The sequence below is a fragment of the Megalopta genalis genome, chromosome 4 (assembly GCF_051020955.1).
Source record: "Megalopta genalis isolate 19385.01 chromosome 4, iyMegGena1_principal, whole genome shotgun sequence".
Taxonomy (NCBI): domain Eukaryota; kingdom Metazoa; phylum Arthropoda; class Insecta; order Hymenoptera; family Halictidae; genus Megalopta; species Megalopta genalis.
The window spans coordinates 14345202-14357157 of record NC_135016.1 but is presented as its reverse complement, the minus strand read 5'-3'; the positions used below and the strand labels follow the sequence as shown (position 1 = coordinate 14357157).

The window sequence follows — 11956 nt, the reverse complement described above, 5'->3', positions numbered from 1 at the left end:
TCGGTAGTCGATATCATTTCTCCCGGATATAATGGAGAAACTTTCCAGGACGCGTGTACCGTTCGATGACAGGGCGGCGGCCGCCACGCGAACGCCGGATCGGGCGAAGGGGACGATAAACTTTTGCCTAGAGAGAAAAGAGGGAAATTGCTGGATGGAGGCATCGGGGGCTGCTCCTAATATTTATTGTCCCCGCAAGGGTGGAGACAATGCGGTATCTCTTCGTTTCGACCAGGAACGAGATCGCCCGGCGAACGATCAACTGATTCATTCGTGGAACTACGAAATCTTTTGGCAAGTCGGTTGAGACTCTGCGGTTCTGATCTTGATAACAAAATGCAATGTGAAATCAGTGGAGACGGTAAGGTAAAAGCACATATTGTGGAACGCTTCTCAGGGGGTGTAAGATTGTCGTCGATGTTTTTTACAACTTGAAAGCGTCGTTGTTGAATATCTGAGCCATCTACTTTGAAAGTAGCCTACGTCCATTTATTTTAATATAATAATATTTAAGGATTTCGCATGGTAGTATAATGCTTTTGTGTTTCTAAGGGTTATTGCGTTCTAGAAGCTTTGTTGAAATGATATCATATGTAACGTGGAAATGTAAATATTCAAATAGCTAGCTCGATGTTTTTGGAAAATGGAATTAGGCCGCTTTCAAAATAAGCGGCTTATTTATACTTATGAATAAAAAACAATACGAATAAAATAGTAAGATACAAGCGTGTACCTATCATGGAACTCCGTTTTTGTACCATGTCCCCGTGTTTCCTAAACCGGGACAATGAAAAAATTGAAGTACACAATATGAATGGGTTAGTATCGTAGTGACGTAAATGACATTTTTGAAAATTGTCTTATAATATATATATTCATAATATATCTTTAACCCTTAAATGCATGAATTAATGAATTTTATTTAAAAAATAGGGTTATAATTTTTCAAATGAGTGGAAATCGGGAAAAATATTAAAAAAAATTATAAGTCATATCTTATAGGGTTTTTATTGAAAAATATTAATGATTCATTTTTGGTACACTATGCAAAATAGACATAAAAATTCTTTAGTTAGTATGACATATCTATAACAAAATTATAAACCACATGCATACCACACCAAAACAAAACCAACAAACCAATAAAGGAAGCATAGTACTAAATACATGTCGTAATTATTACCATTAGTGCATGTTGTCCCATTTTTGCATCAACACGAAATAAGCCCTCCATACACATGATAGTTACGGAATATAGACAAAAGTACTAGCAAATTAATAAATAAGAGCCTTACCTTTAGAAAATATTGTTTGTTTAACGAATACACCAAAATATTTCTAAATAATCCACTTCCAAAAGTACGTAAATGAACCCGCTATCAAAAATGCGCGCCAATTGGTATAACGTCAGAAAGATACAAATATTGAAGTCAAATGTCATTATTTTAGTTAATTTTTGATAAGTCAATGGACAAAGGAATCACTGCCATTCAGCCAAATGTATCGATATCAAAACTGTTCCGCGCAAAAAGTTATTGATTCATTTTTGGGACTCTATGCATTTAAGGGTTAAATGTAACCGTATATGACAAAACGTTATAAAGGACAAGTGAAATAAATTATAAAGTTACTATAAATTAACTAGAACTCGAAATTATCTCGATAATAAATTTTGTCAGTAAACAATACACATGTTACTAAACAATAAGGTTTCTTATTTTTTACAATGAGGAAAACGTGACTCACGTCATTAAGATCTTAACCCACTCATATGGAACAGTATCTTCTTGCTTAGAAACACCCCTATTGGGATAAACATTTTCTTTTACAGTTGATTGTTACATAACAGTATTTGCGTGAATGAATTTGTAAAGGACAATACTCAAAAATATGAGTAGATTTTTTATATCCACTTTCAAATGCTGCATCTATTTTTTATTGTATTACTTGTGCTACTGATTCAAGAAGAGGTCACAATTCAGTAGCGTTTCATAATGTTTTTACCTTCTTTAGTTCCGATAAAAAATATTGGAATACGTACAATTTCTGGCAAAAAGTACTCGAACACTTTTTAAAACGCAATAATTTTTTTCAAAGTAGACAAAATGACTTGGATCTTTTGAAAATGTTAAATGTTTTGACTAGTTTATATAGCTAAAATACATTTTTTTAATTGTGCTATCACTTGGAATGACAAAAACGAGGCTCTTATTTTTGAACTTTTTTATTTTAACCTAAAACCAGAATTTAAATAATACGTTTTGCAGGTCTTCGTAATTTAAGGCTACAAGCATTTCTGACAATTATTGAGCGAACGTGCAACTGTGATTTTTACGTTTTTTAACTGTTTGTAGCTCATTACAACGTGTAATTTTCAGAGAGCTACAAAATGTACTGTTTAAATTTTCGTTATGGGCTCTGGTAAAAAAGTTAAAAAACGTCGTTTCGATTAATTGTAGCTTTTGCAAGAATTTGTTTAGACATTGCATAACACAAATAAGGTCATATTTTGATGTAACAATTTTTTGTAAATAGATTTTATAAGTATCATGCTTTCAAATAGTAAAAAAATTAATTTCATTTCTAATTTCCTTCATCTATATATTTTATTATAATTCTAGCCTTATCGGTCATACAATGGGACTTAGTTTGCAATATTTTTTTAACTACTTCTTTTCCTTATAATTGTATGTCGTTATCTATTTACAATCTACGTAATTATAAAACTTTTATGGGCGTTACACAGCTATGAATAATCCCCATATACGAAATAAAAATATTATTATTCTTATCTTTTTATTCTCTATCAAAGTACAACATAATTGATTAGCATAATTTCAAAAGATAACAAATATATTACAGTTCGGATCCAGAATATGTTACAAGTTATACATATCAAATTTTTGAAGATAGCAAAATATAACATTTAGGGATACAGACGTGTGTTTTATAAGCAGATGAAAAATATATCATTTCATTGTTTAAAAATGAAAATCGTGTACTTGAGAATATTGCTTTTCGGATGAAACAATGAATTGGATTATGAGGTAAGTATGATATAAATTGAAGATCACAACAACAAGATATACATTAAAAGAAAATTTATAATTCAATTTCAATTCTAAATTGGGTTCCTCTTTATAGTTGAGAATAAATTAATTTAGAAAAAAATATTTAAAAAAAGCAGATATGATTACGCACTGGAGATGGAGACAAATTACATTTCAACAGAACAATGATTCAAAGCACAATGCTAAAATTATAATTGAAGTTTTCGAAAGAAATAATATCAATTTATTACACCTTAGAGCCATAAACTTACTCCGATAAAACATTCGCAAGTGTTTTCACAAAGAAATCTACCAAACAATGACAGAAAAAATTAAAATATTTTTATAAGCTTGCTAAAATCCGAATCGAGCAATATTAGCATACATGTTATTAACAAATAAATCAATAATATCCTAAATAACCTAAAAATTACCTATAATGGAATAAAAATAAGATTAATTATAATATAGGTTTGATTGATTATAATTATAATATATAAGTTTGATTGATTAATTATAATATAAGTTTGATTGATTAATTATAATATAGTTATAAGTTTGATTTATTTTCGCATACCTAATTATTGCATTGCGAAAACAAAATAAACATCTTGCGCATCGATTTCAAGTAACAGGAAGCGCATAGACATTGTTCTCTTCCTTGAATAATTGTAATAAACTATAAATAATGTAATCCAATTCATAAAACTTTTATCATATCGCCATTATTTTTGCTATAAGTGTCTAAAATCCTCAGACTATTCCTCGGCATAAAATCAAATTGCTGTTTGTTTGTTTGTTTCTATTCGTAATTACATTAGTAGACTGCGGATTTGTATTGTGAAAATTGCCTGTCTGTATTGTAAAAGAACAGACGATCAAAATAAATTTTATTCTTCCTTGAACAATAATTAGTCAATGGAGAATAATATACTGATGTTCTTAAATTCAAATTAATTTTTCCACAGCTCGAAATATTTGATTTATACTCATTTCTGTCAGAAATGCGCAAAAACCGCAGTCCGTGTATCAGTTTTCCTTGAAATTTTGATCATAAGCTGACTTTCTGAAGCGACGGTATGCTCGTTCTTGCGTCCCGGGTGCTACGATTTCGCATGTAAATCTAATCGGACTCCTGAAATTTTCTTATCACGGCCGAAAGCAGTCCTGTTATCACAGGCGTATAAGTGGTGCTTGCTCCATCTTGGAGTACCCGAAGGAAACGGATGATAAGGTAGCTCGAGGGTTGTGTGACGTTTCCCGCAGGAGGGTAAAGCGCGCTCCTCTCACGGTAAAAAAGACACAATGAATAAAAATCGAATTACGACCGCTGGTCTGGCGGCTGTCCAGTGCGGAACTCTTCTATTTTGACGGCGGAAACGCGAAAGATTTATCCCCGGACCGTAATACTTTGCCCCGGTTTCAAAAATGTTGAATACAAGCGAATTTATTCTTGCGTCAAAGCAGGAGTCGCGCGAGAAGCGACGGAATAATTCGTAATATTTCTCGTGCTATTAACGCGCTCTGTCATAACAATTATAATGGAAACGCGTGACAAGACGGACGGGCGAAGCTTGTAATCCGGGTGTCGCAATGACTCGTTAAAATCCGTAATGTAGCCGAGATGACGGAAGACAACGACGCGGTTGTTGAAATTCTGGCAACGACGTTGGCTTCTTACCCATTTGGTTCACGCGTGTCGTTAACTGGACCACGAACGCGTTCCTTCCATTTAATTATAGGCCTTTTTTTGCGGGGAACATAAATAAATTCACTTGGCTGCGATACCGTGTGAAAACGATAAAATTGCATGCATTTTTAGGGAGATGTTTCTGTGTGCGTTTTCAGAAGTTTCATAATTGAATGGGGATAAGGGTGTCTCGTAATTCTTTTTAATTTTTTAATAAATCTTCATAATTTTTTTATTAGGGAGAATGACTTTTATAATTAGACTGCGGATTTTATGCATTCATGGCAAAAATGGATACGCGGAACATAAAATTGAGGACAGATTAAAAGAACTTATTAAATTTATTTAAGAGTGTAAAAAATTTGCTCTCGGCTCCTGCGTATTCTATTCGATTCAGACAATTTTTATATATTTTATATATTTAAATATATTTATTTATATATTTATTTAGCACGAAGATCCGAAGTCTAGTTATAGTTAAATCGTGGATCTTCATGCGAAATGTAATAATTTACTCTATCAATATCAAGAAATGAGAGTGGGATAAGAATGTAGCACAGATTTTAATGGTATTAATGATTTAAAAATAATATGTCTATGTTGTTTTCGGTTAGTAATGTTCTTCCTATTTTCTGTTTCATGGAACAATGTTTTTTATTAATGTATAAAATCTGCAATTTAGTTCTGGTCAATATTGGTTGCATTGCCATGTGTAAATAATAAAACTGCATGCATTTTTAGGAATAAGTTTCCATGTACTTTTATAATTTTCATAATTGTGATTGACAATCGCGAATAAGGGTGTAAATGCATCTTTATAAGTTTCATTAAAGACCACAACTACTGTAATCAATTTGTAACTCACTCGATTGTATTATCATATGTAAATAATAAAGTTGCATGTATTTTTTAGAAATAAATTTCTCAATAGCATTATGATTCGCATAACTGAATGGAAATCACGAATAAGGGAGCAAGGGTGTAAGTGTCTTTATAACTTCCATTAACGACCACGACTGCTCTGATCAAATACGAAATTCGCTCGATAGTATAATCATGCATATTTCTGTGTATATAATTTTCATAATTGAATGGAATTTTCATAATCGCTCCGAAACAAAGGTCGTTGCATAACAATTAGCGCCAAATTTCAAACAAAAGTCGTGCATTTTTTTCTACGTAAAATATGATTCCGAAGTAAAAACATATAGGTTCATCATAAGAAAAAGCAAGGTGACCTTGAAATAACCTTGAGAACGCCCACGAATTGAAAAACTAGTATAGCCATTTGCCTCCCCACTCAAAGCACAAAAGGACAAGTTTTTCCTTAAATCACGTGTCTCTCAAGTCTGTGAACATTTTTCACCTATTTGATCTTGGTAACGCATAGGCACAAGTTCGATCCCAACCTTTCCGGACATTCTGTATAGGGAGAGCTTACTCGGACCGAAGACCTTGACAACATACTCCAAGGTCATTGGAATCATAGTTAGCTAACTAGCTGAACTGCATATTTCCCAGTATTGCCAGAATTCCGTCCTCTGGACTGGCTCGATTGTTCGATTGTTCAACCAAAGGCGCTGTTCACGAGACGACGCCGTCGGTTTTCTAAATTCTGTTTGCGTCCGTTCGAATCGGAAAGCACGCTCGCGCGGGAGTTGTCCTCGTCTCGTTGTAATGCGGGTCGTGCCCACCTATCGCACCCGTTCGCTCGGTATATCGAGCATCGCCCACGTTTCCCGTATTATGCACAGGTGCATTCTCTCTGTCCAGCGACAGCACCGCAACGCTGAAAAAGTGTGGCGCCCACGGGTCCGGACCCGCGATCAACGCCTTTCCTCCGCCGACGCGCGCGGAACGCGAGGAACGCGCCCGCCGCCGTAGGCGGTTTCCAATTAAATAAACAATGTCGAGCGGCTCTAATCGCCGTCGCCTCGGTTTACTGTTCACAGGTTCGGAGTCACGCGATCCGCCGGCAATCGTCGCCGCCGCCGCCGTCGAGGAAATTGATCACCACTTCCTTCGGGACCAGATAAATGCCGGAAGGACATTCCGTGGCCCGGCCATCGCTGTGCGTAATATTCCGCACAGATTCGCTGGTTATATAATTGTGTGTCGTCCGAACGTGGAATCAGTTTCGATTCGGGAAAATTGTCCGAGAAATTGTGACTGTGCGCCTGCCTGGTTCGTGGGATACTTTTTCGATTGTCAGACCTTCTCGAGCGTCGAAGTGATGAGTGTTGAACGATTGGAGAGGCTTCGTGGAGAACAATGTAAGTGGCAGAAACGTAACTTTCTTGGAGGAAGAGAAGACGCTATTAACAAAACTTGATTTGTTTTCAAATTTACGTGTAGCTAAGACCACGATAGCTTAAAAACGATTGAATTTTCTAATAATACATGAATTTATTAATAATACATAAATTTATTAATAATACATAAATTTATGAAGAAAGAAGAATTGCGTTTAGAGAGAAGCCTGTATGTGTTGCATCTTAGTTAGAAAGAACTGAAAGTACCGTTTCTTGAAATGTGCAAGCACTGTAAGTGGCAAACTATAGCAAATTAAATAAAATATATTACTTTAGAATGTTCCAATTTTTTATTAGAAGGTTTCGTAAGAATTTTTATTTTATACTTCGTGTAAATTATTGTGAAAGCCATGATATTTACTATCCATACATCTAAACATACTTTGGAGGTCTAGTTTTTTAAAAGTATGCTCTAATAATGGAAGTTCTTGTTGGATGTCCTCCAAGCCTACGACTTATCGCAGTACATTGCTCGTCCTCCACATGATGCATTGGTAATTACATTGTTCTCTACAAAAGCGACACTGGACACACTGTCAATGTCATCTATTAGCATAATTTATAACTAGACTGCGGATCTTTATGCAAGATAAAAATTGTCTGCATTAATTGCAATACACAGGAACCACTCACGAGTTTTTTTTTTCTTTTAATAATTTTAGCAGGTTCACATTATTCTTTTATTTTTTCTATACAATTTTGCTAGAAAATTTTTCTATATTTATTATGCTAACTGGGTTATTAGCAGCATGCATATTGCTGTGCACACTAATAATACATGCAGAGAATAAATTAACTTGTCTTAAGAATTATATGATATACAATAATATATAATACGGTGCAAGTTTTTATATTTATAACTATATTACATACTAAATCCATAAAATCCGCAGTGTATTTATAACTATTTATAAAAAGATATTGCACTTAAATGGTATACTACCGTATTCCCATTGGCGCATAGAATATTTCAAGAAAAAACAAATTTGTTCAATTTTGACACTTACATTGTTCTCCACGAATACTCCTCGATTATGTTCGTCGATGATTTTTTCTTGTGAAATTTCTGTTGTGTTGGAAGAACTAGGGATATATGAATCGTGGGAATATTTATCTGGCTTGAAAAGGTAAGTAGAGAAGTTTTGTTTATCGTTTTGGTAAATCGTTCCTGCTACGAGTATGTTAAAAAACGTGATGTTTGATGAATGAGTTGACGTTTGTGTAAAGTGAGAACAGATATTGATAACTCCAGCATTGTAACTAGGTCACGTTTCGTATCGTGTTGAGGCGATATGATTTTGGTGATCGCGACGGCTGGAATGGTAGAAATTATTTTATCTCGATACCTATAATCTATAATCCAAAATAACATATCCAATATCTCTATGTAAAATATATTATATCTATAATATATTGTATCTATAATATATAATATCTATAATATATTATTTCTATAATATATTATATCTATAATATATAATATCTATAATATATTATTTCTATAATATATAATATCTATAATATATAATATATTATTTCTATAATATATAATATCTATAATATATAATATATTATATATCTATAATTTATAATATATAGTATCCTCAAAAGGGATTGGACCTCTTTCTCTTTTTTTAGCAAGTTATTGCAGAACATTCAATTGTCTAGGATACACAGGGTGTACCATTTGAAGTTTTCCACTCAATTATCTCTTGAACTATCGTTCCAAAAAATGTTTAAAATGAAACTTACCCTATTTCGAAGAGAACATAATGATCACAAATTTTGACTAGGTCGACGTGTTTCCAAGATTACAAGGTTACCCTATTTTTTTTTAAATTTTTCTTGATGTAAGCGGATAATACATTTTAAGGTGAATTCCTTGACCTCAATACTGTGGTCTTTGAAGGTCTTTCGAGGTTAGATATGGAATTAATTATAAATGGAATTGTATATTTTTGTTTGTGTAAGCGGATAATGCAATTCAACGTGAATTCATTGACCTAAATATTTTAGTCATTGACCTAAATATTTAAGGTCGTTGAAGGTCGTATAGGGTCTCCAGAAACACGGGACCTTGAGAAAATGTTTCGCTTGCCATAATATTGATTTCTTCGAATCAAGTAACATATTGCTTCAGCAGTTGTTGTTGCTATCGAAAACAGGTGAGTCATTTACAGTGTTCATTTATATTCTTCACCCTATATATATGGTGACTGTAACATCGGAACTACCAAACCAGTCACAATGACTAGTCCCTGATTTTTTCTTTAACACTTCTTAATACTATAAAAATGTTTTCATGAGAAATGTTTAGATATATATATATTTTTTTATTTGAGCGTTTAAATATATCCGTGTAATTGTTATCAAGATTTAAATAAGTCTGGTCATTATTATAAAATATTAAGTAAAATATTATATTATTATAAAATATTATTATAAAATATTATTATAAAATATTATTATAAAATATTAATATAAAATATTAATATAAAATATTATTTTAAATTATTACTATAAAATAATGTTTCACTCTCAACGAGATGGCGACACGGTAAAATATTATACTAAATTCTAGCGAAGCAACGATATATGTAGGAACCCGATTAATAGTTTACAGATTTGTATGCAAAATGAAAATTATGTGTACCAATGCAGGGCACAGTAGCTGCACAGACGTTTCTTTCTTATCCGCATGATTTTAATGAATTGGAAATAGCGCAACAGTATTTTTCAATTTCCTAAATGTTTTTTACCGCGTCGCATTCGTTCCGCTCATTTTTCCTTATAAATGCATAAAATCCGCAATCTACGGATTAACAAATGCGCGAGTTAGTTGAAGTTCCACAGAATTATAGGGGGTTAAAGTATCGACGGTAATGCTCGAAGAATCCGGTACGTGTCGTCTAAAAATGACCGAAGACTAACTGCCGCAAAAACGGACGCCTGTCCAACGGCGCATACATCTGACTAAACCTGTAACAAAAAATGTGATCTCATCGATGCGTTCACAGAGTTCGCGGTAACTCTTCCTCTGCCTGCCGAGCATCGCCGAGTTGCTCAACATGTTACGGCGACAGTCGAAATTGAATATATGTTACATGCATACGCACACATCGCAGGACGGAAACGGAGCAACATTTGTGCAGCATCCTGCTAATCGACTAGGTCAGAAGTTAGAATCGTAGTGTCGTACGTAAGTGATATTTCCGAAAATTTTGATTTATGTTTCAAAATCTACACAACGAATTATAAAGTTACGGCAAATTAACTTAACTCTAAATCATCTTGACAATAAATTTGGTCAGTAAACAATGAGCATGCTAGTAAGCAACAACACTCTTTGCTCCCCACAATGAGGAAACTTCGACTTAGGCCATTATGATTCTGACTCACTCAATTGTAAGGTCAAAATAGTGGTGCATCTAAATCATCTTGACAATAAATTTGGTCAGTAAACAATAAGCATGCTAGTAAGCAACAACACTCTTTGCTCCCCACAATGAGGAAACTTCGACTTAAGCCATTATGATTCTGACTCACTCAATTGTAAGGTCAAAATAGTGGTGCATCTGCATTAGCATGCCAACTGTCGACTAGGAACATCCCACAAAATCAAAGCAATTTAGTTGATGAGACTGCAGATCTAAGCTTCGGTACACGCCCTAGAAATTTTAGAAAAAGTATATGTAACTGTATTGAGGGGAAACATTCATTTTTAAAAATGGACGAAGAATTGTGTCGTCTGCATGTGGCCGACGTAGCAATAGTAATTTAAGTAATTAGTAAGTAATTGAATACTTAGCAAGCAATAGTAATTAAGTAAGTAATTTAATAGTAATTAGTAGACTGTGGATTCGATGCATTTATGATAGAAAAGGACTGGTAAAAGACAAAACGATAAAAAATCCAACAGAATTTAACAAATCAGCTGTTTTTACAGTGTACTCGTTAAAAACAGCTAACTAATTAAGTTAAGCAAATAAATAAATGTTAGTAGTAAAATTAAAAAATAAACGTAATTCTATACAAGTTAATTACTATTTAATTCTATATTATAACACACTTTTGTGAGAAACAAGACATTGCAATCGTTAACTGGTTAAGAGTATCGTTGTATTATTTTGAGCTTATTTAAATGAATAAGAAATAGTACCTATTTTGAACTCATTGCTGTAGTTTTTAATTAAATCAAGAAATTTGTATTTTGTATAAAGATCCTCATTTTACCATTCGAAGAAGGCAAACCGTAGGAGTGGGTATCAATTTTTGTTTAAAAAAGCAGTCATTTTGCAGAGATAAAATCGAAATTATCAATCAGAAATTTTTAACATAATATCATAAATAAATCCGAATGTTTAGATATTTTCTAACCCAATCATTGGCAGAATGTAATCTCCATAGCATTCGTTAAAGAAGATTAAACAATTTCAATTAAGGAAATACAAACATTGAGTTAAATCCTTTCCTACAATTTCCATGTCACAACAGAAATTACACACTGAGAAAGAGGACAATTTTTTAAGTTTTTTTTGTTTAATTTTAATTTACATTAATTGGTAACTTATTTTTTGGATGGTCAAACCCAATTGGTACCTGTTCATATGATAGGATATTTGTTTAATAAAACTTTAATTATTAACCGCTACTTTGTACGATATGTTTTGCATTGTTTCATTGGATCTTGTCTCATCATACATACAACAGTTCTCTATTTTCAAAAAACGAATTTACTTTTTTGTTGCATTGATATTTTGCCGCCATGTTATCGTTTTGGAATCAAGGGAAATAACTAACTAAATAACTAAATTGGAAAACTAACGAAAGATTAGAATATCTGAGTACCATTATTTCGATATCGGAGGTTCAGATACTGAAGATATTATTCTACCCCGTATGCA

At 33.1% G+C, this 11956-nt stretch overlaps 1 protein-coding gene across 2 annotated transcripts in view; it reads left to right on the top strand.

The window, feature by feature from the left end:
* Nucleotides 1-6786: 6786 nt before the first annotated feature.
* The window catches only part of rhea (Talin_middle and talin-RS domain-containing protein rhea), a 156933-nt gene continuing 151763 nt past the window's right edge, over nt 6787-11956 (top strand). The window contains exons 1-2 of one of the 2 annotated variants that reach the window (XM_076521330.1): nt 6787-7013; nt 8134-8179. The gene's annotated coding sequence lies outside the window, so the exon portion shown is untranslated. The remainder of the gene's footprint in view (nt 7014-8133; nt 8180-11956) is intronic. The other variant, XM_076521331.1, reaches the window with a different exon arrangement.